General features: G+C 34.1%; 1 protein-coding gene and 1 pseudogene across 1 annotated transcript in view; one reads left to right on the forward strand and one right to left on the reverse strand.

Annotated features, from left to right (window-relative positions):
* Positions 1-27378, reverse strand: part of TENM2 (teneurin transmembrane protein 2) — a 3267991-nt gene that overhangs the window by 3227376 nt on the left and 13237 nt on the right. The gene's annotated exons all lie outside the window — the stretch shown is intronic.
* LOC144226032 (small ribosomal subunit protein eS6 pseudogene) lies at positions 1135-1946 on the forward strand (annotated as a pseudogene).

Below are 27378 nucleotides of genomic sequence, written 5' to 3' on the forward strand. Positions count from 1 at the left end.
CAGGTTCTGAGCTGTCAGCACAGAGCCTGACGTGGGGTTCGAACCCACAAACCGCGAGATCATGACCTGAGCCAAAGTCGGACACTTAACTGACTGAGCCATCCAGGTGCCCCGCTAAGGTTCACCTATTGCTGATATGTCTTATTTAATTTCTCTGCTGGAAATAATCCATTGTATAAATAATACAGTATATTCATCTATAATGGGAGACACTGGTGGTTGTATATGAACACTGAAATCATGTTCACATTTTTTGTTGTTATTTTTTAGGATACGTGATGAACAGAAGCTGTTGACTTTAATATAGTTACGTTTTTATGTTTAAGAACTTTCTCCCTATCCAAGTTCTAAATAATACTTATCCATATTGTTCACTGAGTTTGACTTTTTCATTCAGATTTAACACCCTTGATAAATACTGAGCTAAATTTTTATAAGAAGTAAGGAATAGATTTTATCGTTTTCCTTACAGATAATCATTTTCCTACCTCCATTGAATATGTCTCCTTTTTTTTACCAATGGGAACATTACCTTTGTGAGACATCAAAGTTCTAATTTTGCAGGAATCTTTCTGGGATCATTATTCTCTTTCTTTGGTTTCTTTGGTCTCTATGTCAATAATATACTTTCTTAACTATTATAGCTTTACAACAAGGCATTATATCATTTAGGAAAACTGCCTTTTTTAAAAAGTAATTTTGTAGAAATTACTAGTCTTTACCCATGTCCTCTTCTCTCTTTCTGTGCAAACATATTTTATTTCATAGCTTTCCACCATTTAGGAAGACTCATGTGATGAATTCTAGCTAATGAAATTTTATTTGAAATCACATGTATCACTTCTAGACAGAGGCAACAAAATGCCCATTCTCTAAACTCTCTTTTCCCTTCTCACAATATCCAATTAACTCTGTGTTTCAAACTGACAATGTGATGGAGGCCCAGACAGCCTGGATCACATTTCTCTACGGGATACATTAAAGGTGAATGAAAATATGTTTTGTGTAAACAAGATATTTATGTTTTGGTGTGGCCTGTCACTGTACTGATATATTCAAATCCTTCTATAGTGATTTAAATATGTATAAAGACCTCTTTTCTGTGGTACTTCGGAGGCCATTGGCTGCTTCAGGATGAAACTGAACATCTCTTTCCCAGCTATGGGCTGCCAGAAATGCACTGAAGTGGATTATGAATGCAAACTTCAGACCTTTAATGAGAAGCAAATGGCCACAGAAGTTTCTGTTGATGCTCTAGGTGAACCATGGAAGGGTTACATGGTCTGATTCAGTGGTGACAATGACAAACAAGGCTTCCCCATGAAGCAGGATATCTTGACCCATGTCCATGTGCTGCTGACTAAGGGGCATTCCTGCTACAAACCAAGGAGAATTGAGGAAAGTGCAAATCTGTTGGGGGTTGGATTGTGGAGGCCAATCCCAACTTTCTCAACTTGTTCATTGTAAAAAAAAAAAAAAAAAAAAAGGGAGGAGGTGGGAGGGGAAGAATATTCCTGGACTCACTGATATCCATGAACTGTGAGATCATGACCTGAGCCAAAGTTGGATGCTTAACCAACTGAGCCACCCAGACTAGGCCCCAATATAGCTAGGAGAATCTGCAAACTTTTCAGTCTCTCTAAGGTAGATGATGTCCACCCGTAGGCTGTGAGAAAGCCCCTAAACAAAGAAGGTAAGAAACCTAGAATCAAAGCGCCCAAGATTCAGCATCTTGTTACCCACATGTCCTACAATACAGACATGGGCGTACTGCTTTGAAAAAACAGTGTACTGAGAAAAATAAAGAAGAAGCTTCAGAATATGCTAAACTTGTGGCCAAGAGAATGATGGAAGCCAAAGAAAATTTCCAGCAACAGATTGCCAAGAGATGGAGGCTGTCTTCTCTGAGAGTTTCTACCTCTACGTCTGAATCCAGCCAAAATTGAGATTTTTCTAAGAGTAACAAATAAATTAATATCAGGCATCAAACAAAACAAAACAAAGTATAAAGAAACAAACTTTGTTTTTTGGTTAATATTTTTACACACTGACACTAACATGAGTCAGTACACAAGGCTTCTATCTGTGTTATTTATTCATAAACTGAAAGTTTAAAATTATCCTCCCTACCTAGTAGCTCCAAGTTCAGAGAAATTTTTATTTGAGAAATAAGAGTGTAAGAGAGCATGAGACAGCAGATGGGGAAATTGAGAATCTGATGCTTTCCACATAAAATACCAATACTCTTGCCTGGAAAGAGTTTTACCTTCTAAAAATATGAAGCTGAATTTTTTAAATATATGGGCTTTACCCTTAAGCTGGAGTCCCAAAAATTAAGAAAGAGAAGACAAGAAGAACATTTTCAGTAATGGAAGATTAAAATGTGTCACAAAGTAAACACTATAGATTAGTATTATGTAAGGTGTTGCCCTGCATAGAGGTTAAGCTGTCTCTTTTGCCTTCCTCTGCCTCTACTGTGTGATTATTAAACTATGGAAGAGATTTAACTGGGAGTGAAGGTTTAGGAGTTAAAGGTCTGGAAAAGAAGGAGTCAAACTTTTTTTTTTTTTTTTTTAATTTCTGAGAGAGAGAGATAGCATGAACAGGAGAGGGTCAGAGAGAGAGGGAGATACAGAATCTGAAACAGCCTCCAAGCTCTGAACCAGCTGTCGGCACAGAGCCCAACACCGGGCTTGAACCCACAAACCGTGAGATCATGACCTGAGCCGAAGTCAGATGCTTAACCGACTGAGCCACCCAGGTGCCCCAGGTAGGAGTCAAACTTTGAGCTGCATCATGGAGTAAAAAATACATGCTTGACATGGTTTAAATGGATATCTTAGCAACTAAATTGGTATACTATAGGTATTTATCAAGTACTTTGGTTCTTCAGACTGAATACTTAGAGACTTATGAAGAGTTATGATGCTGTCATTACTGACAAAATTTACTTCTGTGATAAAATTACAGTAATTTCACAATAAAGAAACCTTTTATTGTTTTCAAATGTTTTCACTGAGTTGAAACTTTTTCTGCACTTCAGAATGTGTACTATAAAAATCCTATTGCCATAATACTTGCCTGCAGCTAGATACTTAAGTTACCACACTAAACATTGATTTAAATTGAGTATAATTATCTGCCTAGAGTCTTTTAAAAATTTTCCCCCTTCTTTAACCATTAATTTTCAAAACCATGATTATCCACAATAAGTTTAGTTGGTGGTCTTTAATTAGTGTCTATTAAAATAAAATCTATATGCTGGTTAATTTAATCAGATTAAAAGAGAATCACATGCATAATCACTAACATAGTGAGTAATTCTGTGAATTTGAAATGGGGCCTCTTAACTTTTACAGCTGGAAGATGTGCTTGATTCACCTACATTAAAATGTTGCTAAAGTTCTGATATTCGCCCATTAGCTTGGCACTTTAAGAAATGTAAATGAGATTCCACTTTTCACCTATCAAGTTGAAAAAGGTAAAGTTGGAAAAGTTTGAAAACACAGCATTAGCAAGAGTACAAAAAAGCCAGGCACTTTCCCCATATGTATTGTGGCAAGTGTTAAATGGGACAATTTTTTGAGAGTGACTTTATAATATATTTCAAAAATTTAAATAATCAAATCATTGAGCAGTAATTTCATTTCCAGGAATTAATCCAACCAATTTTCTTTTTTAAACGTACAGAAGTATGTATAAGATGATTCATTTTTGGAAGTGGGAATAATAAGTGTCCTTAAAGGCACTATGAAATTGGGGCAGACTCATATAATGTAGTATTATGTTACTCTTCAGTTATTCAAAATAAAGCCAGAACACGCGTATGTGCTGCTATATACAATCTCTACAAAAATAAAACAGTATGCATATTCTGCTTTGATGCCTATATTTTAGAGAAGTGTTTTTGTGCATACACTCACATATTTACGTTTGCATGTAAAGACAGTTTTTGAAATATACAAAAATAATTTTTAACAGTGGTCGCCATTAGTCGTGGATTTGGAACGTGGGTAAGGAGTACTCATTACACCATTAGACACTTTCTTTCTTTTTCTTTTTCTTTCTGTCTTTCTGCCATATACATTTATTAATTTTCATTTAAAACCATGCAAATAAAGCAAAGGTACAGAGTGTCAGCACGTTTAGTCTTTTCAGCATGCAGCACTAAAACATAACAATGAATATGAAGAAGGTCCTATGTATCCTGCTGGGTGCTTACAAAGATCCTCTCTCCCTTGTCATACCCATTCCATCTAGTTTCCAATGACTTAGCAGTGACCTCAATTCCAGAATGAATATCTGAGCAAACTCTGGTAAAAAAAAAAAAAATAGTTCTGACTCTCTATAGAAAGCTATTTTTATGTATATAATTTCTTATAACTATATAAGTTATTCTAGGCAAGGCATCAACTTTTATTCTTCAGCAATTAGATAACTACGTTTACCCTAGAGCTACTCACCTCTTCCCAACTATTTTCAGGTTACCTGATCATCTACATTGATCTATATCCATACGGGTTATTTCTTTTTATTTTGCAAAAGAATATGAAAGGCTTTTGCCAAACAATATTACAGCCAGGAACTGATGTTGTGAGACTGGAAGCCTACCCCTTGTTGTAAAATAAGATTGTATCATTAAATAGGGCTCTCAGGTATTTGCCAACCTGGGTAATGATGTCTCTCTGGGATACCTGCCCTTTTGGCAGCCTCCCATCCAGGCACGAGTCAGCAATCACAATTAGTGTGAAGTGGAAGAAGAGTGCCAAGTCTGCAGAATGCAGAGGAAATGCAGCAAAGTCTGAAATGCAACTCAGTGAGCAGTCACAATCCTCAAGGTAAAAACTGCTCCTTTCTTAAATGGGAATAAAGCAATGACGGATTGACTGCCAAACTATATTCTCTGTGTAGGTACGCCTGATCGTCCTGTCAGTCTTTCAACCATTTCAGAGTGTTTCCAATATGATTCTTTCCTCCCAAATAGTCTCAGACGCCTTTCCCCAGGTACTCGTGGTAGAGAGAAGTGACAGAGAGTTAAGGACTCCTGTTGAGGACAGCCAGAATGAGGTTTATCCTTTACTGAAGAGCTTGGGAAAAGATTGAATAAATAGAGATCAGAGAATAAAATGGTTACAGCTGTTTGAATAAATTCATACAATGGATTTATCAGGTGAGTGATAGCTTTAAGATCCTAAAGTACACTTGGGAGGTAGGGCAGAGAAATTTCAAATCAATATGTGTCTTCCTTTAATTATGCTTTCATGCTGGCCAGTCACCTTGAGGTTATATCTCTCAGGATATAACACTCTCAAACTCCTAAGTATTTGTTTGTGCTGTGTATTTTTTACTGGGTCTCTTATAGTTGCATTCCCATAGCAGCTAGCAGATTGTCTTGAATATGATAAGTATGCAGTAAGGGTTGGGTGGGCAAGTTTAATCTTATTTGTTGATATATTATCAATAATCTCACTTACTTAAATTATAACTTGAAGATATCTAGATCTATGAAAAGGTAGTATTTTCTGATTTATATCTAGGAATTAGTTGACCCACATAATTATTTGGAAATACCTTTGAAAGAGCTATTATACTGCAAAAACAGACACGGAATTGTACTGTGTCTACCTTGCCTTTTTCTGTTTTCCTTTGGTGAGAACATAAATTGTATAGAATCACCTAGCAGCCACAGTTACACTGACAATTAGTAGTAACTTTACAGTTGGATGTTCTCTTCATGCCTTCCAAATAAAATACATAGAATGCTGCTATTCCAAGCCACACATGCTTTTAAGTTCTGTTAAACTAATCCCCAGATGAATGTAAATATCTTTTGTTTCTTAAAACATAAGTGCCATTACTGAAGCTCTTTAAATTTACAGACACCAAAACCATCAATGAAAAAAAATCTTGTCAAAATGGACTTACAGGTGGACATTCTGCTTACTCTCTCATGCATTTAATTGAATTTTGTGCAATTTCATGTGCATTATAATAGACTTCTTTTACACCATCAGGGAACAAGTTTTAAAACATGTGCTGTGCATTAAACATCACATAAATATTCAGCAAGCAAAAGAAAAACAGTTCTGAAGAAGTATAGTGATTTTACAGTCTCTGGTTTCTAATAAATTTTTACAGCAATCCTAAACTGCATTAGCAAGTCCTAGTTTATTGTCAGGCTTCTGCACAACAGCCCTCAATGACATGTCAAATCTTTACCACAGCAGTGGAACTCCTAAAGCTGTCCTCATTGGCAAGAATCTTGTCAGATTAAATTGCCAGCTCTTGTCAACTAAAGATATATGATCTGATCGTAGCCTCCTGATGATGACATGAGTTGTCCTTTCACTGTGGCTGGATTGTAAATTCCCGGGACATCCCAATGACCACAGATTTTGAGAATAAAAAGAATTTATTGACCTTTCAAAGTGACAGTTCTCCCCTGAAGAGAATGCCCAATCTCTTAACAATAGGACTCCTATTTCTGTGTTGTTATTATATATCATTTATCAACACATATACTAGAGAACTTAGGATATTACATATGCTTTACTTCCTGTCTCCCTACACTTATTTTTTTGTTATTTCCCAAATTTAATGTCATGAATGTATACCTGTCAAGAAATTATTTTCTATTTCAGGTATTCAGGATTTTATGCATGTAGAGCAGAACTTCTAGATTCTCTTTGGTACTTTGGCTTTTTGCTTAAAACATAAAACGAAACAAAACAGTGTCAGAAGGTTGCAATGACAATCCATGGACAAGAATGGCATGCACTGTGCCAAATACTAAACCCCCCAGGTAAAATCGTTTCCTTTGTGTGAATTACGTCACTGCTGACTTCAGAAATTATACATATCATCAGGCAGGATGAGATATCCTATGCCTTCCTACTTAAATTCAGGGTATCACATATCTTTTGAAACAAATAAATTGATACTCACAATTACAAAGAATGGTTCTTTGAGGAATACAAGATTCCAGCTGGGGGATTTTATACACCTCAGCATATGTCCCAAGGTAGTTAGATTTCAGAAGCTGAAACTCTTTCTGTGAGACAGCAGCAGTCATTAACCTTAATATTTATAAGATATCTACAATTACACTTCAAATGGTAATTTGAAAAGGCACAAAAACATAGTTCTATGAAGACTGTATGAGGTCATATGAAAAGTCACACATTTTCTCTGCTAAAATTGTTATCTACCTCAAATATTTCATTAAACAATGCCTGCTGCTCAAATCATGGTAAACATAATCTGAACCTTTAATTAAATTTCAACATTAGGCTGACTACTAGTGATATTTTCTTCTGAATCAATCTAGGAGTATTTTGTTTGCATCACTAATGTCTCATATTATCAGATAATAGAAGTTTTCATTTTAAGCACATATTTTAAATGCAATTCTATAAACTTCTTCCACAAAAAAGAAAAAAAAATTTCACATGCATAACAAATGAGTCAAAACCACTTGTTGAAATTTAGATTTATCCGTAAATTGGGGCTTAGTGTCATTCTATCCCAAAACAGTATTTAGTTTTTATTCAAATATCCATTATGTGTCCACAAAAATGTCATTCACATATTTAAATCACTACAGCCTTCTTTTACTTATGGTAATTGACTTTATCCTGTATTAAATTACATTATTCCTCATTTTGGACTGGAATTCTATATTTTTTTAAAATCTACCTTGATCTTAATTGAGTTGATGAAACCACAGAAACAAAATAGCATATATATCTGCTTGATAGCTACAAACATATAAATCTAATCTTTTAAAAACAATGTCTATTAAATACTTAAAAATAATTATTTTTAAATGGGAAAGAAAAGAAGCAATTTATTTCCCAGACTCCTGAAAATCCAGATCACAAAATTAATACAATTTTATTATGAGCACGAGATTTAGGTGACTCATTTCTGTCTTAAATATCCTTTAATGTGGAATTGTAAGGTATGTTATATATTGTATAATAATATATTTCATAACATAACTTGAAGTAGCTAAAACTTAATGTCAATTAAGCATAAATCAGCATGAATTTATCAAGATAGTATTAAATAGTTCATTTTATACCTTTCAGTATAATGCTAATAAAATTCTGAGGAAACAACTGAGGTAAATTTCCCCAATTCATTTCATCTAGTAGGAATATGGATTATTATATTTCTATTCTGAAAACTTGAATACTAAAAAATATTGAAGGCAATAAGCTAAGTGAAGTGTCAGACAGAGAAAGACAAATACTGTAAGATATCACGTATATCTGAGATCTAATAAAAACTGAACTCATAGATATGGACAACAGATTGCTGGTTACCAGAAGAGGGTGTTGGGTGATGGGCAACATGGGCAAAGGGGCCAAAAGGAACAAACTTCTAGTTATAAGATGAATAAGCCACAGAGATCTAATGCACAGCACAGTGACTACAGTACAACACTGTATTGCATATTTGACTGATGCTGAGAGAGTAGATCTTAAAATTCTCATCCCAAGGAAGAAAACTGTAACTATGTGTGGTGATGGATGTTAGCTAGACTCATTGTGGTGATCATTTCATGTATATGCAAGTATCAAATCAACTAAACTAAATCAATGTACCTCCAAAACTATTACAAAGTTATATGTCAATTATACATCTGTTTAAAAAGCATATTTTAAAAGTTGCATTACTATTGAATACATACATGTACACATGCATACATATATACATAAACTGAGTATATTTTTGTGCTTATCACACAAAAGCAGATGAATAGACCTTAAAAACAATTTAACAGAATCTCCTTAAAAACAGTGTCCGTTAACTTCTAAAATAGAAGAAATATATATTTACTTCTAATAGCATCCCCAAGTTAAGAACAAAAGTGGGGGCTTTTCCTCTAATATATTCTACCTATCGAAATGATAGCTATTTAGCTGAAATAAAATTTATGTTTATTTTCTCCACTGATACCATGTTGTTTCTCATTTGTATTTTTTTTTTTTAAATCTGCTTCAATTGAGCAAGAGAACAAGATTTAGATAAATTCTTAGTTTCTTTATGGATCTGACATTCTATTTAAACATTTGTGGTTAAAGATTTAAGGAAGTTGTTACTCCTTACACTGCTAGAAAAGGGACTTTTTGAGAAAGTCTAAACTACCTACATTAATCTCATCCAAAAGAGAGTAAAGTGATATATCAGAAAACCAAAGCAACAACAGATTAATGTTGCTGTATTAAAATCCTATTTACATAAAATTAACATAAATATGAGTTAGTATGCCATATGCTACAGCATCTGCTCTTCACTGTATTAATAACAAGACTGTCCCCTATAGGGATCTTAAAATTAATACATATTTAAGTTGCATTTATATACATATTTGAAATTTTGACAATATGATATATATGAAATGTTGCCAATTGCAAACAGCATAATTTATACTGAAATGATATAGTCATCAGGTGTATTATGACCACAGTTTATGATAGGTGGCTTTTGAGATACTCCACATTTTTCCTTGAAAGACTGTGTAATTAATTTTAAGTTAAGTAAAATCTTTATTCCACACAATTATTCCTATTATCCCTAACTTCAATTTCATCTTCTTTGGAGGTCCAAAACAATTAGCCAATGAGAAATAACTCATCATATTGGAAGATTCTATAAGATAATACTATACTTCATTTTCTGATGCTGGTTTTTTTGTTTTGTTTTGTTCTCCCAAAACCAAACTTCATTTGACAGCTCTTTCTTCCAGCTTCTAGAATAACTAAATGAAACAACTTTATTATACAAAATTTTATAGAAGTATTACAGATACAAGTAGAAATGTGCTTTGTAAATTTTATGAAATTTAATATAGTTTGATTGCTTTTTACTTTTCTTTTTTATTAAAGTTTACTTTTTTTTTTTTTTTTGAGAGAGAGAGAATGAGTAGCGGAGGGGCAAAAAGAGAGGGAAACAGAATCCCAAACAGGCTCTGCGTTGTCAGCACAGACCCCAACTCAGGGCTCCATCCCATGAACTTCATCATGACCTGAGTCAAAATCAAGAGTTGGATGCTTAACCCACTGGTCACCCACCTGTCTCTGCTTTTTTTTTTTTTTTTTTCCAAATTTAATGAAATGCAATTTAAAGTACTGAATTGTATTTTTTTATGGTTTGTTCACGTATTTTTTGCAAGAAAAGTCATATAATTGCTTTCAAAATGATAAATATCCTTATACTTGCTAAGTTATAATCCAAGATCAATGTAGAGAAGATACCTAAATAATAAGTACAGCTATTTTCTATCCTGGATGCATTGAAATAAAGGTACAGATCATTTATTTTCAACTCTTATATTTTTCATATATAATTAAACAAAAGGTAGTAAATAGACTAAAACAAAATTAAGTATTTTGATTCTTAACAAAAGAATAAATTATTTTCTTCAGGTATGTTAGCAAATTATAAGCACAGTATGTTTGTGTGTTTATGTGTGAATATGCATACATGTATACATATATATGTGTTTACATGTATATACGTATGCATATTGTATATATGTATAAATAGATATAGATACGATTCTGGTGCGACAACCACTTATTTTCTTCCTAAAGTTGATACCAGAGGAATCAGAATTCAGAATCTCTGAATCTCTTCAGAGGTTTTTTTGTTTTGTTTTTGTTTTTGTTTTTGTTTGTTTTGAGAGAGAGAGAGAGCACAAGAAAGCATGAGTCAGGGCAAGGGGCAGAGGGAGAGGCAGAGAAAGAATTTCAAGCAGGCTCCACACCCAGCTCAAATCATGACATGCTGGGCTTAATCTCAGGACAGTGAGATCTTGACCTGATCCAACATTAAGAGTGGAAAGCTTAACTGACTGAGCCATGCAGGCATCCCTCTACAGATTCTTTTTATTATAACCATTTAACATTGGGATCCGTGGTCTCCCTCCCCTGAAAAATTGTATACATGGTCAAATGCAATGCTTCAAATATTTTTAGGAAACTACAAATACTTTGAAGTTCATTTTTGGAAGCCAGATGAAGAATGATTCAAATAAAAATCATATGCCCAATGTCTTACCCTTCGAGAAGTCAACAAGCATTCATCCCAAATTTTTCATTCTCTGTAAATATTGAGTAGCCATTCAATAGCATAATGTATAAAACATACAGATAAATATTTCAAAGTCTACTACTGATTGTAAAATTTGGTTTCAACTCTTCAATTTAATTAATTATAATCTTTACACTTAATTTAGTGATTCATGCTACAGATTTTTTACTTAAGTTATCAGGTTGTTTCCCAAACCCTTGTTACTCAAAGTGTTGTGTATAGATCAACAGTATCAACAGTATTTGGCTGAAATCTCAGATTCCAACCCAGACCTGCTGAATCTGTATCACATTTTAACAAGATGCCCAGATTATAGTAGTGCCCATTAAAACTTAAGAATCACTGGATTAAGAGATGCTTCAGAATGAAAAATACTAGAATTTTTAAGTAAGTATTCTTTGGAGTATTTAGGTTTATACATTGATTTATACTTACTTTATTACTATAATATTTCCCTCTACCTCTCTTAATCACAATTACTTCTATTTAGTCATATTTTTGTTACCTTTTTCTGAGCACTCTGTATATCTCCTCTCTTGTTCCAGATAACATCAATAAATTTTGACTAAAATAAATATCAATATTAGTGATGATCATAATTGTGCTTATTTTCCTTTGTAGAAAGATGGTCATTTTGACAGGAAAAGATAATCAACTACAACTCAAGTGTTCAAAAGAAAATAAGCAATGAAGTTTGGACAAATAGTACCTAAGATTTTTTCTTACTGCCTGACAATTGCTTGATAATACAAGCTAAAACATATTGTGAAATATTGGTCTACTAAAATTATGAATTCTGGGCTATAATATTATATGGTAGTTAATCCAGGCAATGCCTGAAAAGCATTTCTAGGTTTCTAACACTAGAAAATAGAATTTGGATTCATTGTTTTCTGCCTTCCTAATTTTAATAATCAATCCTTTTGATTCTTGCCACAAAGTCAACACCTGCCTAGAAGAATTTTATACATATTTAGTGCACTGTATGTCTATAAAATTTATTCCAAAAATTAACATCATTACCTATGGAAGGGAATCTTCATCTACAAATTCAGGTATTAGAGAATACAGTGACCTCTACAGTATTTTTCAAAATAAGGTAGAAGTGATTATGTGGGCTCAATACTAATACAACTAACTACACATAATGTTTTTTTAACTTATAGTAAATGAGAAGTTTATGTAGAAATTCACATCTTTTCAAATCATGTATTCTATGCTCATGTTTTATGAGGAATCAAGTCAAAACTTATTTCCTATAAATTTGTTTGATTATATTGTATAACTAAAGTAGGAATATATTACAAAAGATTTTTTAAAATCACAGGAATACCCTAATGAAATAAAGCTTTATAGTTAAAAAAAAAAAAAGGCTTTATAACATGTCCAGTTTGAGCCAGAATGTTACGTCAATGACATTTTGAAGGTGATTGTAAATTAAGTGTTTCTGCTTAGCCTCCCATCCTTGAGGTAAACTCAGGCCTATTCATTCCAGAAATGAGAATAAAGAGAAAAAATTATGTTATCTATATTATACCCAGGGTAAATTTGAAAATGATCAATGGGTGGCACCTGGGTGGCTCAGTCGGTTACATGTCCTACTTCAGCTCAGGTCATTATCTTGGGGTTTGTGAGTTCCAGAGTGGCGTCAGGCTCTGTGCTGACAGCATTGAGCCTGGAGCCTGCTTCCGATTCTGTGTCTTCCTCTTTATCTCTGCCCCTCCCCTGTTCACACTCTGTCTCTCTGTCACTCAAAAATAAACATTAAAAATTAAAAAAAAAGAAAATGACCAACGGCATTCCTGAAATATTGCAAACCTTTTATAATTTTAATGAAGATTCTCCTTTACTTAGCAATGAGGGGCTGTAATCTGGTTAAATCTCTGAAAAATATTCATAAAAGGCAAGACTACCTCAAAGTCTAGCTGATACTGAGATTCTGTATTTAATAGTATCTCCACAGGTAAACAGAATTAAGGGTTATTTCTCCAATGCCTGTAGAAATGTTGAAATTATTTTGTTTTCATTTATTTGATGTATTTATTTTCTTTTTAAAATTGCCCGAGGAACATTAGAGAAATCTGGAGTTGTTTCGTCAAAAAAATATGATACCCAAACAAAGCAAGATACAATCTGGACTCTCCTGTTAATTTGACCATCCACAGTTTTGGTCTCTCTTTGTAAATAAATCTATGGGAATACCCATCATTTTTGATGAGTAAATAAATGTCCTAGAGATAGCAACTCAGTCACAGCTTTTTAAATTAATTCATTCAATTAAGATTTATTGAACATCCAACTATGTGCACAGGAGAGTCACAATTTCCAACTCAGTCCCTCTATTTCTACCTTTCCAAGGGTCCAGGATTCTGAGAATTGGGGAGATCCCCACTCTAAGGGATTGTCAGTAACTGTGAAGTAGAAGTAACTACAAGAGGGGATTCAGGGGAACAGGAAGAAGCTGAGGCAAACAGGTAGCAGTGATAGGTCTTGAGAAACTGTTATTTCCCAGGGAAATCCTGGCTGCTATTAACACATTGTTTACTGAAGTTCTCACTTGAAGGAAAATAGTGATGTGTAGTCACTTCTCAAGGATAACCTAGTTACCAAGAGAAATGAGATCTTAAATGACACATCTAGTTTCCATAATTATGCATTCATTCAATTCACTAAGTAACCAATCTCAACCTGCTACCCATGCCTTTCTTCCAAAGAGCTTCTACCATTGAAGAGTATACCATGAACTCCTCACGCAAAGAAATTAGGTAGATATAATTGTGCCTGTTTACCTTTCTGTGGTAAGGCCTGATATGAATGACACTTGCACCAATTTCGATACTCTTCTATTTTAACATTATAATTTCCATTGGAATTAAAAATTAACAACAATTTAACCTCTAAACTGCAGCACTGACATCACAGTTTCATTCAACAAGTTTCAATGAGCTCAATGGCACAAAAGAAGAATCTTATGCCAATATTTATTTTGAGAATTCTACCCCTTCTCCTATCAATCAGAGAAACTAGAGTCTCGTGTATGGGTTTTCCAGTTTCTCTGGCAACCACCCCCTCCAAATCCCTTTTCCCACCCATGAACTTTGGCATTCTTAACTCTCCAGTGATCTCTTCTCCCTTCCCATGCTATTTCTTATCAGGTTAACGGACATTGGTGTTACATTCATTCTTCACATGGGACTTCTATTAACCTAGATTTATTTTTAACTCATTCTTGTTTCCCTAGGCCTATCATTCTTTATTTTTATTGTGTCCTTGGATTACTGGTAACTCTTCCAAGGATCATAGTCCTCCCAACTGAGTTGCATATTCTAATGTGAAATGTGAAGATAGCCAATAAAATTGTCCTTATAGGCCTCAATGATCTATGGTGGTATTTTTGAAATTATATTTACCTACTAAAATGGATATTACATGGCCCTACTTCCATGTTTGGAGTCAATAGAATGGGAGTAGACCAAAGAAATACGAATTTGGCAATTCTGAGAAGAGGTGAGAGTTACCTATCCAGGAAATTGCTGTGTATATGATAAATGAATAACAACTCTAAGTGTAGGCATAGGTGAGAATTTTATAACCCAAAGGTAATTTTCCCCAACTGGGTTTCAAAAAGGCACTAGAATTTAAAAATATGTTAATAGTGTGATATGGAAAAAAGTTCTATATAAAATTCATTTGGACTTAGGCCACACTAAATAAAAGTATTTTACTTGAGTATTACGTGAATAATTTAATATAGTAGTTTGAACTGTGATTTTTCAAGAAGCACATCAAGTACACATTGATTTGTCAAATATATTTAATGCAAATATAAACTTTTTTCAAAGTTTCTTATGATCACTCATGTATTTTTAAGCACTATGAAGTAGTGGAATGGAAAAATAAAGAAAAACTGATAGCTGTTGATAAGCTAACCTTTTTTTTTTTTTTTTTGCTGTTTTTTATTGTCAAGTTGGTTTCTAATAAGCTGAACTTTTGAAAAGGCTGTTTGACAAGCTAATGTTAAAACTTATAATATATGCCAGGGCACCTGGGTGGCTCAGTTGGTTAAGCATCTGACTTCAGCTCAGGTCATCATCTCACGCTGACTTCGGCTCAGGTCATCATCTCACAGTTGTGGGTTCGAGCCCTGTGTTGGGCTCTGTGCTGACAGCCAGCTCAGAGCCTGGAGCCTGTTTCAGATTCTGTATCTCCCTCTCTTTCTGACCCTCCCCTGCTCATGCTCACTCGCTCTCGCTCGCTCTCTCTCTCTTTCAGAAATAAAAACATTAAAAAAATTAAAAACAACTTACAATATATGCCAAGCATTCTAGGTAGTATGGTTATCAGTATAATTATTATTATTACAATGCATGGTGCAAATACTATGGCAGACACGTTAAATAGATATAAATGTTACAGGAAATATTCCATAGATGATTTTCATATTATCTCCTTTCTATCTTGGCTTAATAGATGGGTATATGTTTGACTTACTGTAGTTTATAGACTTTATCTCTCATTATTCTATTTATCAAAAAGAATAAAAAGCACCCAATGAAAGTCACATCATTTCATATTGACAAACTTACATTACAGTCACAAAGCTGTCCCTTCGGAGTAATATACTTGAGAGATTTAGTATATTTATAATGGCAACATATTGGGGCAATGATTTCTAAAGGACTCATCCCCAAATAGTATGTAGTGAAGAAACTTAAGTCCATTTTCATTGATACAAAAAACCCTTCCAAACTAGATAAAATATATCAAGTTTTTCTACAATCATGTACAAATAGCTATTTTGCTAGAATATAAACATGTGTATAATATCTGTATTAACTGTGGTCCACACATGTTTTATGCTATCCATGTATCCTAGATTGAGAAATACTTTTATATGTCATGGATTTGTAGCAATTGTGGCCATCTGGTAAATATTTAATAGAATTAAGCATATTTTTGAAATGTGCTACCTTCTTATGCAGTGTTATATTTTAACATTTTAATAATTAGATTTGTTTGTTTCATAGCATGTGGATTTCCTGTTCACATTGGTAATAATGTCTCTAACCTTTCTCCACTAAAAAGTGTTAAATTAGAGTTTCCAATTTATGTGCCACTGACCCTTTATTTAAATGTGATCTGGATCTAATTATTGTAAACATGATTTAATAAACCATATGCTCACTCATCTGTTCTTTATTGTATTAATGTGTCCCCTATAGAGGACTCTAAAATGAATGTATAGTAGCTGTGTGTAGCATTGCTGGTAGCTAACAGGTATTCCTGACTATTTTTGAGATAAAAATAATAAAGTACAAATTAATAATAATGTAACAAAGTAAAGTAATAAATTATAATATAACAAAGTATCATTTATGACAAAAAAACAAAAATTAAGACATATTAGGAATAGTCTAGTAATTTAGTATGCTTAGAAAAACTGTGAATATACTCAAAATCAGTGTGTGGACAGATCCATACTTCTGAATATACTCTTGAATAGGTTTTTGACTTGACTGTAATCTAATTTGTTACATAGCAAAGTAAAATGCAAAAATTTTAACGTGATTCTTTCTGAAGCCAGATTCAACTTCCAAAAAAATTGACTTTTAGACTTCAGAATGACTCTAGATTCAGTGCACTGTTCTAGGGATTAACTGGTTCTTGACTTACTATAATCATATTACTCATGGACCAGGTGGCCCAGATATATTTTAATATTCAGGTTTTACATATTCATTTTTTTTGTATTCTGATCTTTTTATTTCTATTAAGACTACAAGCAGTTTATTTCTATGGCTCTTCTTGAACTGAAAGCCTTGCTTCCTAAATAATATTTGAGGTACATGTGGGAATCAGACAATGGGTCTCATTAATAGATAATAATAAAAACAAAACAAAACAAATAAAAATCTATTTGGACATCAGAAAGTTTCCTCACTAATAATAGCTGCAAACATTGTCTCAAACCTGGCATTTATTGAAATAACTGTCTTTAATGGGAACGTAAATTCAGAAGATAATATAAACTATAACATTTCTCGACTTTTTAAATCTGTTTATATTTCCTTTCATTCTTCATTCTTGGGATATTAACCTTATCATGATAGCAGTTGTTCAACATAAGAGAAGGCACAAATTCTTCATTGTCCAACATCTTAATATAATGCCTCCTATAGTAGATTATACTACCTATGATGTACTGTATCATCTTATGACTTATGATAACCTAATGATTGAAACAGGCAAGGACAAAAATACAAAGCTTCATATGCTTAACATATGTCTGAATACCTTTGTTTGTTTTCAAAAACAGCTGAATGAAAAATTCAAATAGATCCCAGTATAAACAGGCCATTAATTTCATTGTACTCAGATTATTTTATTGTACCGTCATTTTCCTTGATGTGCATATTCACATGTTACATATTCACATATTCCATACACATATGGAGAACAATTTCAAGCTACTTAAAATAAGCATACTGGAAAGCCAGTTGTTAAAGATATACCAAAGGACTTTATAATACCTGACATCAACTTACTCTCACTTGACCTGAGGAACATAACAATGTTCTAGAGACAGTGTAAGCACATAAATAAATATTTAAAAAATAAAATAAAGTATTCCCATTAGACAGAGGGATATCTGAAATCATGATGCATGTTGGGCAATTTGTCCATATTGAAATGTTGGCTCCATCATTTTATATCACGGTAATATAGAGGATAATATATAGTGACAATATATATTCAAGTTTTTCCATTCGATTTTTACTTTGTGATAGATAATATAGTAATTGTCCTCAAAACCCATTCCCAGCTTTCTTTTCACTTGAATTCTTCCACCACTAAGACTAGAAAGAAAAGTATTCCATTTTTCCACTCTTTTAGGAGGTAGGGAAAGCCAGTGACACACTTTATGACCAATGACATTTAAATGTAAGTTGCCAGGAAAAGAGATTCTGTTAAAAAAAAAATAATGTTTATTTGAGAGAGAGAGGGAGAGGGAGAGAGAGAGAGAGAGAGAGAGAGAGAGAGAGAGAGAGAGAATGAGTGGGGGAGGGGCAGAGAGAGGGAGACACAGAATCAGAAACAGGCTCCAGGCTGTCAGGACAGAGCCCTATGTGGGTCTCAAACTCACAAACCATGAGATCATGACCTGAGCCAAAGTTGGTTACTTAACTGACTGAGCCACTCAGGCGCCCCAGAAATTCATTTTTTAATAAGAAAGTGGATTTGATGAGAGAAATCCTTTTACTATTTGTCTCTTTTTCTTCTTTACTTAAGGACATGATGTCTGGAGCTAAAGCAGCTTCTTTATGTTCATGAGGCAACAAGCAAATGTCCCAAAGTGTTTACTAAGAATGGTAGGGCACAGAAATATAATGAGTCAGGATGCCTGCCTACATCTTTGAACAGCTACACCTGCCCTGGAATGTCTGCATATTTACTTGCTGATGTATGAGAAAATAATTTGCCTGAGCCACTGTCAGATTTTCTGCTTTTTCCAAAATAATGCATTCCTAATGGATACTTACATAAATTCAGAAATGGTTTTGAAGCTGAAGGAGCTTCTGTTCATATTTTCTCAGACACAAAGGCCCAAATACCAGATGGAAAGTTCCTTGGATATTTGTTGGGCCTTGTGATGTTTGAAGTGAGTCAGGCTTATTTAGGTTTCCTCCTATTCCCCAACTTTTCTATGTAGATCAAGGGTTATCCTCAAAGTGCTAAGAAATGGAAAAGAATTCATAGAAAGGCAGTACATATTCTGAGGGATTCATAAGGAATAAGAAAGAAGTTTCAGGATTATTTTCAGCAAACCCTTTGAACACATGAAACTACACAGACTATTTCACTTTATCTTGTCTTCATTTTGGTTCCAATGTATGGAAGATATATCTTTCTCTACTATTTATGTTGTCCACAAGGCATTCCTACTCCTTAGTCATTACAGTAATGTGGGCTTCACAATGTAGAGGCTTCAAGTGTCCCTCCCTATTTGCTCTAGCCCCTCCCTATTTATTCTGAGTCAAGCGTCATGACTATGGTCAATTTACTAAAACTAATTCAAGTTCTAGATCATACTATAATATTCTCAACAGTGAACATAGATGGTGTTCCATCCATTTTGGGTTAAAAGTAAAGCTTAAATGTAGGGAATAATTATGAAGAGGTTTATATATTTTGTATGAAAGATAAAATTCTATTATCAAAAATATTAAAGATTTGGTTATATAGTGTTTTCTAAAAATAACTATTTGGTTGAAGGTCCCAAAAGGAGATACTATCTTCTTTAGTGTTTTACAGAAAAAATAAAAACAGTATTTTTAACAGTCCGCTAAGTGTGTTTTATGTACTATTAATTGTATGGAAAGATAATGGTACCATCACCATTTGAAGAGATGAATAAATTTAGACATAGAATTGTTCAAAGTCACAGAACTACTAAATGGCAGAACTGAAGCTCAAATTCAAGTCTGATACCAGACTGTCTCTGAAATTTCTATTGTTCCAGGTAACCTCATTTTAAAAAGTATATGGGAAAGTATATAGGGTTAAAAGATTAATTCTAATTAAACTCATGGTGATTTGACTATCTATGGACATAGTGTCCATTAAGATCTTTCTAATATTGGAGGTGTTGATTATCTTTAAGTTAAACCATATTTAAAGAATTTTGATTTGAAATGAAAAAAAAATTGAATGTTATTCAGAATCAGATACTTCACCATAATTGCTTTAAAAAAATCAAACTGTGTGGTAGCTTGCATATTCCCCCCAAGATAACATGGTCAGGACATGGGGGAGTATGAATTGCTAAAGAATGGGCCCAGTATTTGAGGGTTGCTCTTCCTCTGTGGGTATTTATCATGTATGTAGAGATTGCTAACAGGCTGAGCATCACTTTTGAGGGCATCAGGATTTAAGCATGGTGTATCTGTCCATAGAGGAGCCTGGGTGATCTTTCTTTATTTTGGGCTAATATATCAAATGACTATAACATCGTAGTAAGAGTAAGAGAAGGAACAAGGTGCTCATGAGGCTTTCAAGCTCAGCCTTGAATCACCTTAATGACAAGACTTCATCTCTAAAATGTGATTGAGGTGATCTGGTTCCAGATACCAGCAAGAGCAAATGAAAATGATGAATGAATAAGATAAGGTAAGATAATTATCTCAAGAAAAACATACCATCTTAGGATTCAGTATTTTTAAAAACAGTTTTTAAATACAAAATAAATAATAACCATGCACATAAGGGAACAAGAGACATTCACAATAAACAAAAACCAGAAAAATACCCAAAACCTAGTGGAAACAATAGACAATTAAACAGACACACAGAAACTCCAGATATTGGGAGTCCTCAGATCTCAACTTTAAAGTAATATATGTACTATTTTTTAAGGAAATAAAAGACAAGATTGAGAATTCTAGGACATAATCTTCGAGACACCAAAATTTTTAGAACTCAAGAGTATATATAATAAATGAACTCAAAATTTAGGATATGGGATCATGAACAAATTAGACAAAACTGAAGAAAACATTAATGAACTGAAAGAAAAGACATGTAAAATAAAACTCCCCATATGAAGAATGGAAAATATGATGGAAAGATGGAAAATGCAGATAATAAGTATAAGAATACAGAGGATATAGTAGAAAGGTTTTGAACTACAAATGGAGGGGAGAAAAGAATGAGATAAAAATAATATTTGAGGGGCATCTCGGTAGCTCATTTGGTTTTGTCTGACTCCTGATTTCAGTTGTGCTCATGATCAAGTTGTTGCGAGATCACATTGAGAGATCAAGTCCTGGATTCATGCAGGACTTGAGAGATCAAGTCCATGCACACCCAGTCCATGCTGGTTGTGGAGCCTGTTTAATATCCTCTCTTTTCCTCTCCCTCTGCCCCTCCCCCCCAAACAAAACAAAACAATACAATATTTGAATAGGTAATGTCTAAAAATCTTCCAAAATGAATGAAAAACATCAAGCCAAATATTCACAAAGCCTCATAAAACCAAGAAAGAACAAATAGATAGAATTCCACATAGTCACTTCATAGTACAACATCTAAAGAGGAAAAGACGATAAAAATTTAAAAACAGCTGGAAGGGAGAGAAATAAATACAATGATCAAAGGAGCAACAGAGAAACAGGGGCCTTTTCAACAACAAAAATGAAATCCAAAGAACTTGGATTGATATCTCTAATGTGCTAAAGGAAAATAAACTGCCACACTAAAATATATACTCAGTGAAATATGTATTGATTAGGAGGTAACACAAGGGATGCTTTTGAGGGTTGATATTCTTTTCTGACATGGATAGTAGTTACAGAGGTGTTTGCTTTGTGATAATATATTAATGTGTGCCATATATGGTCACTCCATAGGTGATCGTATGTAGCCTGATGCTTTTAGATATAATTGATATGCCAATGAATTCCAAGTTACATCTGGCTTGAGTATTTCCATGAACTTCGCATTACATATCAAGTTCCCTATTTTATATCTCCACTTGAGTTTTCAATAGGAATCTCACACTTAACACATCCAAAAATGAGTTTCTGATATCTGTCTCCCTTTCCCTAAATTATTATTTCAGTGAATAGTAAATCTATTTTTCCAGAATTAAAAAAAAAAAAGGTGTTGTCATCCTTGACTCTCTTTCTCATGCTCTATATATCATCTATTTAAAATCCATTTGATTTCTCCTTCCAAATACTTTGGTCAGCCTCCTGCCCAAGCCACCGTGGCTCTTAGCTCTGAGTGCTATAGCTTCCTAACTTGTCTCTCTACTTTTGCCCTTGAACAAAATAATAGAACAGCCAGCAAGGTTCTGTTAAAATATTACCCAATGGCTCCAATCTCCCGGTGCCCCATTAGTCTTCCTTTCCCTTTCCATTTCCCTTCTGACTTTGTGTACTCCTACTTTCCCTTTAGTTCTTTATACCTCAAGTGACAGAAGCCTCTATTCTGATCCATAGCCTTGCTTTTCACTCAGGATCTCTGCACTTGTTATTCTTCTGGCTACCTTTCTTCCTTTCCTGGAGGATAGCTCCCTGCTTCCTCCCAATTTCTACTCAAAAACCATATTCTCAGAGATTTTGGTCACTACATCTAATTTTCTCCATCTCCCACACAGACACACAAATATAAACATATATCACCCTTCACTGCAGTGCTTTTCTTTTTCCCTCTTAGCACTTATCTGTATCTCATTTATCAGTAACTTATTTATCTTTTCATTGTCTCCACACTAGAATGTTAGTCCTATGAGAATACAGATGTTTGTCAGTTTTGATCATTATTATATCCCCAACATCTATAACAGTGTCTAGTGCCATAGTAGGTGCATAAAAATTATTTGGTAAGTAAATTCTGAATATGTGAAAATAAAGTCAAATAGTAACTTCCCTATATCTAGACCTGTAAATATTTTTTTTTAATTTTTAGAGTGTTTTTTAAATTTATTTCTGGAAAGAGAGAGAGAGAGAGAGAGCAGGGGAGGGTCAGAGAGAAAGACACAGAATCCAAAGCAGGCTCCAGGCTCTGAGCTAGCTGTCAGCACAGAGCCCGATGTGGGGCTCGAACCCATGAACCATGAGGTCATGACCTGAGCTGAAGTCGGACGGTTGGCCCCACATTGGGCTCTGTGCTGACAGGCTGGAGCCTGGAGCCTGCTTCAGGTTCTGCGTCTCACTCTCTCTCTGCTCTTCCCCTGCTCATATCTGCCACTCTCTCAAAAATAAATAAACATTATTTAAAAAAAACAGTGTATTAAAAGAAAATTCTAGGTATAGTAAGTCCAACAGATCAGGAAACGATTGCCATTGAAAAGAAAGTTTATTACTCACGGTTCTCAAGAGGAGAGAGCATGTCACACACCTGGAGAGGTACATAGGGAAGCACCAGGGTCAGCCATGAGGCATAGGGAGAAGGAGGAACTGTGCATATGGACTTTTATCGTGATTTCTATGGGAAGGGATGGATGAGGTAGGATCAGCAAGATTGGAATTGGCTAGTTGGAATAATTTCATCTAGTTCTGGGGCATAGGGGCTAACCCTAGCTGTCTGGTACTGGACGCTACAGTGATTATAGCAGCTGCCTAGTGGCCTGATTGTGAGAGCACAATAAGGTAGATAGTTGGGGACATGGACTCTGGATTGGTTAGTTTGTATCTGAAAAGCATATTGCTTGTAGTCTGAAGCAAGGGATGTCCAGCATATGTGTATAGGGCAGGTGTTTAAAGTAGCAAGTTTATAGAAGTCGGAAACATGGTTAATATATCCAGTTAATTTGCCATTTAGCACTATTTTATCTATGAGTTATGAATTCTCCATGTTGGACCAGAATTGTCAATGGATCAAAGTAATTGACAAAATTTATAAACACTGATTATAATATGTTGACAAATGATGGTAGACACTTAAATAAAGCAGTGTTCATGTTGCATGTCATTTAATTAACCCTCTGGCACCTGCAGTACCTTTTCTATCCCAGTTTTTACAAAAGATGGAACTGAAGCTCAGAAAGTATTTGTGTTACCCAGGTTTATGTTAGAAGTTGTTGGAGCAAAATCTCCAACTCCAGCAACCTAAAGTCAAATCTTTATGAGCTGTGTCATGGTAATCCTTGGCTGAATCCTTCTTATAATTTAATTCTTCAGAAATAAATGAGTAAAATCATGGAGCCATTTCATATTTACAAACTTGTATAACTTCAGTAGTTAATCACTGATGCCATTAATCATCAAAAAAAAAAAAAGCAACATAGGTTTTATACTTTCTCTTTGCTACTACTTTTCATTGACAAGTCTCTGGATAGTATTCAGAAGGCTGGAAAAAGTTCAATAGTTAAATGACAGGACTTAACACACAGAGAGGTATAATTACATCCTACAGCATTTCAGTGCAGAGTCAGAGCTAATATTTAAGCTCCCTGAAAACCTGCCTTCCAAAAGACTCACTGACATAAGTTATAGCTGTCTTTTATATAGCAACTTCTGGTTTCCTTATTTTCACACCAATACATTAGTATTCCCCAATGCCTCTTTGTTGTTCTTCTTGTTAAATAAATTGAATTTTAAAAGGAAGATGGCATGCTTATTTGGAAAGCTGTTACATGGATCTCCTCTTCTTCCTTTCTGTGCCCACTGGTTGAATGTGTATGGGAATTTGGGTCAGAGAGGCTGTGTCAGTGTGATTTTGGGATTGAAAGTACTCATTTACTTATCTGCATATAAAATCATAAAAAAGAGAGATGTTCTCCTAAACAAATAACATTGACTACTAGATAATAAATATACTGAGTATAGATTAATGGGACTTTTACTTCATCCATAATAACAAATATTCCAGGACAAAAGAGAGTTTAAATATTCTAATCCAAACAACTCCAGCAGGTTAAACATCCTCACTGGATTGACTTTACTGATTGAAATGTCTGGTCTCAATGGCCAATCTCTCAGTTTTGCCTTCTCTAGACGACATGAGGAAAATTCTCTTCCTGACAAGGGACGAAACATTTCTGCCAGTAGAGGTGACACCGTGTTCACTCAATAATGATACAGGCCCTGAGGTCCTTCCACAAGAAAGATAACAAAGAAATCCTCATTAGCTAACTGAGAAAGAATAAAGGTCATCCCATAGAGAGAAAGGCATACATACATGTCACCTAGAACATTTGTTCTTCATTAATTCTGTAAGCCCAAGCTGGGCTATCATCTAATAGCATTTTAATATTCTGTCCTCTTTCAGAAATAAGGCTTAGGATGTTTGTTTCCTCTGTAATGTATTTAAGAGAACATTTTATGGTCATTTGCCTTCATATCAATGAATTCAAATAATGTTTTAGGACATAATATGATCAGATTTAATGTTGGTATTAACAGTTTGGATTTCTCAGATGAAATAAATGAGAACTGTAGTCATCTATTCTAAAGAGCTCATTATACAAATTCCTAAAACTTACTATCATTCTTAGTGATGATAGTGTGCAAAGTACCGGTTTAGTTATAGTCTTGTATTTAAAAAGTGCTTATTTATAAGAAGAGACCTTTAAGCCATTCTATTTATTATGGTGAAACTTTAGTCTATCAGTTATCTGGTAAAACATATTTTCTACTTGCTACTATTTAAGTCAAGAATTTTCTCATTATTAGATAGAAAACAGCGAAAATAGACTTCTACTCTAAAGAGTGCTGCAAAAATAATCTTTAAAAAAGATACATGTTGTTTCTTCTGTCACGATTATTTGGTAATTTATCTTCAGATAATTTATGCTATATATACATAATTTCCCTAAACTTAGATGACATATCTTTGAGAATGGTACAAAGCCTTAAAGTTTTTAGTAAAAAAGATATAAGAAAAAAGAAAGATACAGGTTTTTCAATAAAAATGAAAATATTATTAAATAGATTTTTCACTTTATGGGTACATATTATGTTAGCAATTTTCAAGTAATTTCTATTATTGAGTGTGCTAAATAGGCCAATAGTATCAGGTTTTATGGAAAATATCATCTTCATAAGTACTACAAAAGTCACATTCTTAAAAAGAAAATATGTATGGTAATAGTATGTGAAGTAAGAACCATGATGGCTATTCAGCTAATAAAATAAAAATTATAAGTAATTAATCTGCCTAATTGTATTAAAGATGTAAGACTGAAAACAAGTAACAATTCTAATAATATTTGATGTCCCAGGATATAATATTAAGGTCAGAATTTTAGTATTATTTCATAGAAGCATTAATTCTTTTTGGTTGTAATTTATTTAAGAAATACAGGTAGGTCAACAAATAGATAAGGACAAAACTGTATCAGTTTGACAGGTTGAATTAGGTCATGTTTTAGGAATAAAATACTTGACAGCACATCTCAATGTGTCTTTTAAAAATTTTTTTGTAATAACATTTATTTATTTTTGAGAGAGAGAAAGAAAGACAGATCGTGAGCAGGGGAAGGGCAGAGAGAGAGGGACACACAGAATCAGAAGCAGGCTCCAAGCTCTGAGCTGTCAGCACAGAGCCTAACGTGGGGCTTGAACCCACAAACTGTGAGATCATGACCTGAGCTGAAGCTGAAGCGCTCAATTGACTGAGCCACTCAGGCACCCCTCAAATGTGTCTTTAAAATGCATATTATATTGGGGTGCCTGGGTGGTTCAGTTGATTAAGCAGCCGACTTTGGCTCAGGTCATGATCTCACAGTTCGTGAGTTTGAGCTCTGGGTTGGGCTCTGTGCTGATGTCTCAGTTGAGTCTACTTCAGATTTTGTCTCTCCCTATCTCTCTGCACCTCTCTTGCTCACACTCTGTCTCTCTCTCAAAAATAAATATTTTTTAAAAAAATTTAAAATGTATATTATGTTAATTTGAATTATATCAATTTAAATAATGCAACAAAATTTATGTGAAACTAATTTCAGGTGCAAAATCCAAAATTATATGAAGTATGCCAGTTATCATATAATTTCAAATTGCAAAACGTGTTGCTACTAATAGCAGTAGTCAGTACCATTGGCAGGTGAATAGAAATCTCTCAATTGTCAACATATACCTGGTTTTATGCAAAATGTGAATTATAAAAGTATTCCAAGAGTGTATTCTCATATATATCTGCCTAAATATAAATGCTTTCACCGAAGATGAGTTTTTATTCTACTGAAACACTGCTACTCATTTTCAGGAATATAGCTTTGAGAATGGTGAAGTTGGTATCATTCCCTTATTTATTCTGTGTGTTCTGTAAACAATGATTTAGAGGAAAATTAACACTGTTTTTAAGCATGTCCCTGATGTGAAGCCACTGAGCTCGCTTTTTGCTATTTCTCCAGAAAGACACTGCCAAACCCCAAGGCACAGTCTTCTCACTCATGTATCAGGCTGCATGTCTAATGAAAGTCAATGAGAAAGGTCTGTCTGCTGTAGTTTTCTATTCAATTCCATTTGCCTGTGATGCTATTTGCAAGTCAATTGCAAAACCAGACTAATTTCCCTTTTCTATATTATATGTTGGAATACATTGGCTGGTAGGTAATAGAGACAAGCTAAAACCATGCGTATTAGAGCTGTTACTTTGCATTTATACTTCTCTCCTCTTTTGTTATGTTGAGACTTCACTTAAAAATGATTGGTCTTCTCAGGGCACCTGAGGGTGGCTCAGTTGGTTGAGCTTCCAGCTTTGGCTCAGGTCATGATCTCATAGCTCGTGGATTTCACCCTCATGTCGGGATCTATGCTGACAGCTCAGAGCCTG

This window comes from Crocuta crocuta, unplaced genomic scaffold, assembly GCF_008692635.1.
Source record: "Crocuta crocuta isolate KB4526 unplaced genomic scaffold, BGI_CrCroc_1.0 scaffold131, whole genome shotgun sequence".
NCBI classification, from domain to species: domain Eukaryota; kingdom Metazoa; phylum Chordata; class Mammalia; order Carnivora; family Hyaenidae; genus Crocuta; species Crocuta crocuta.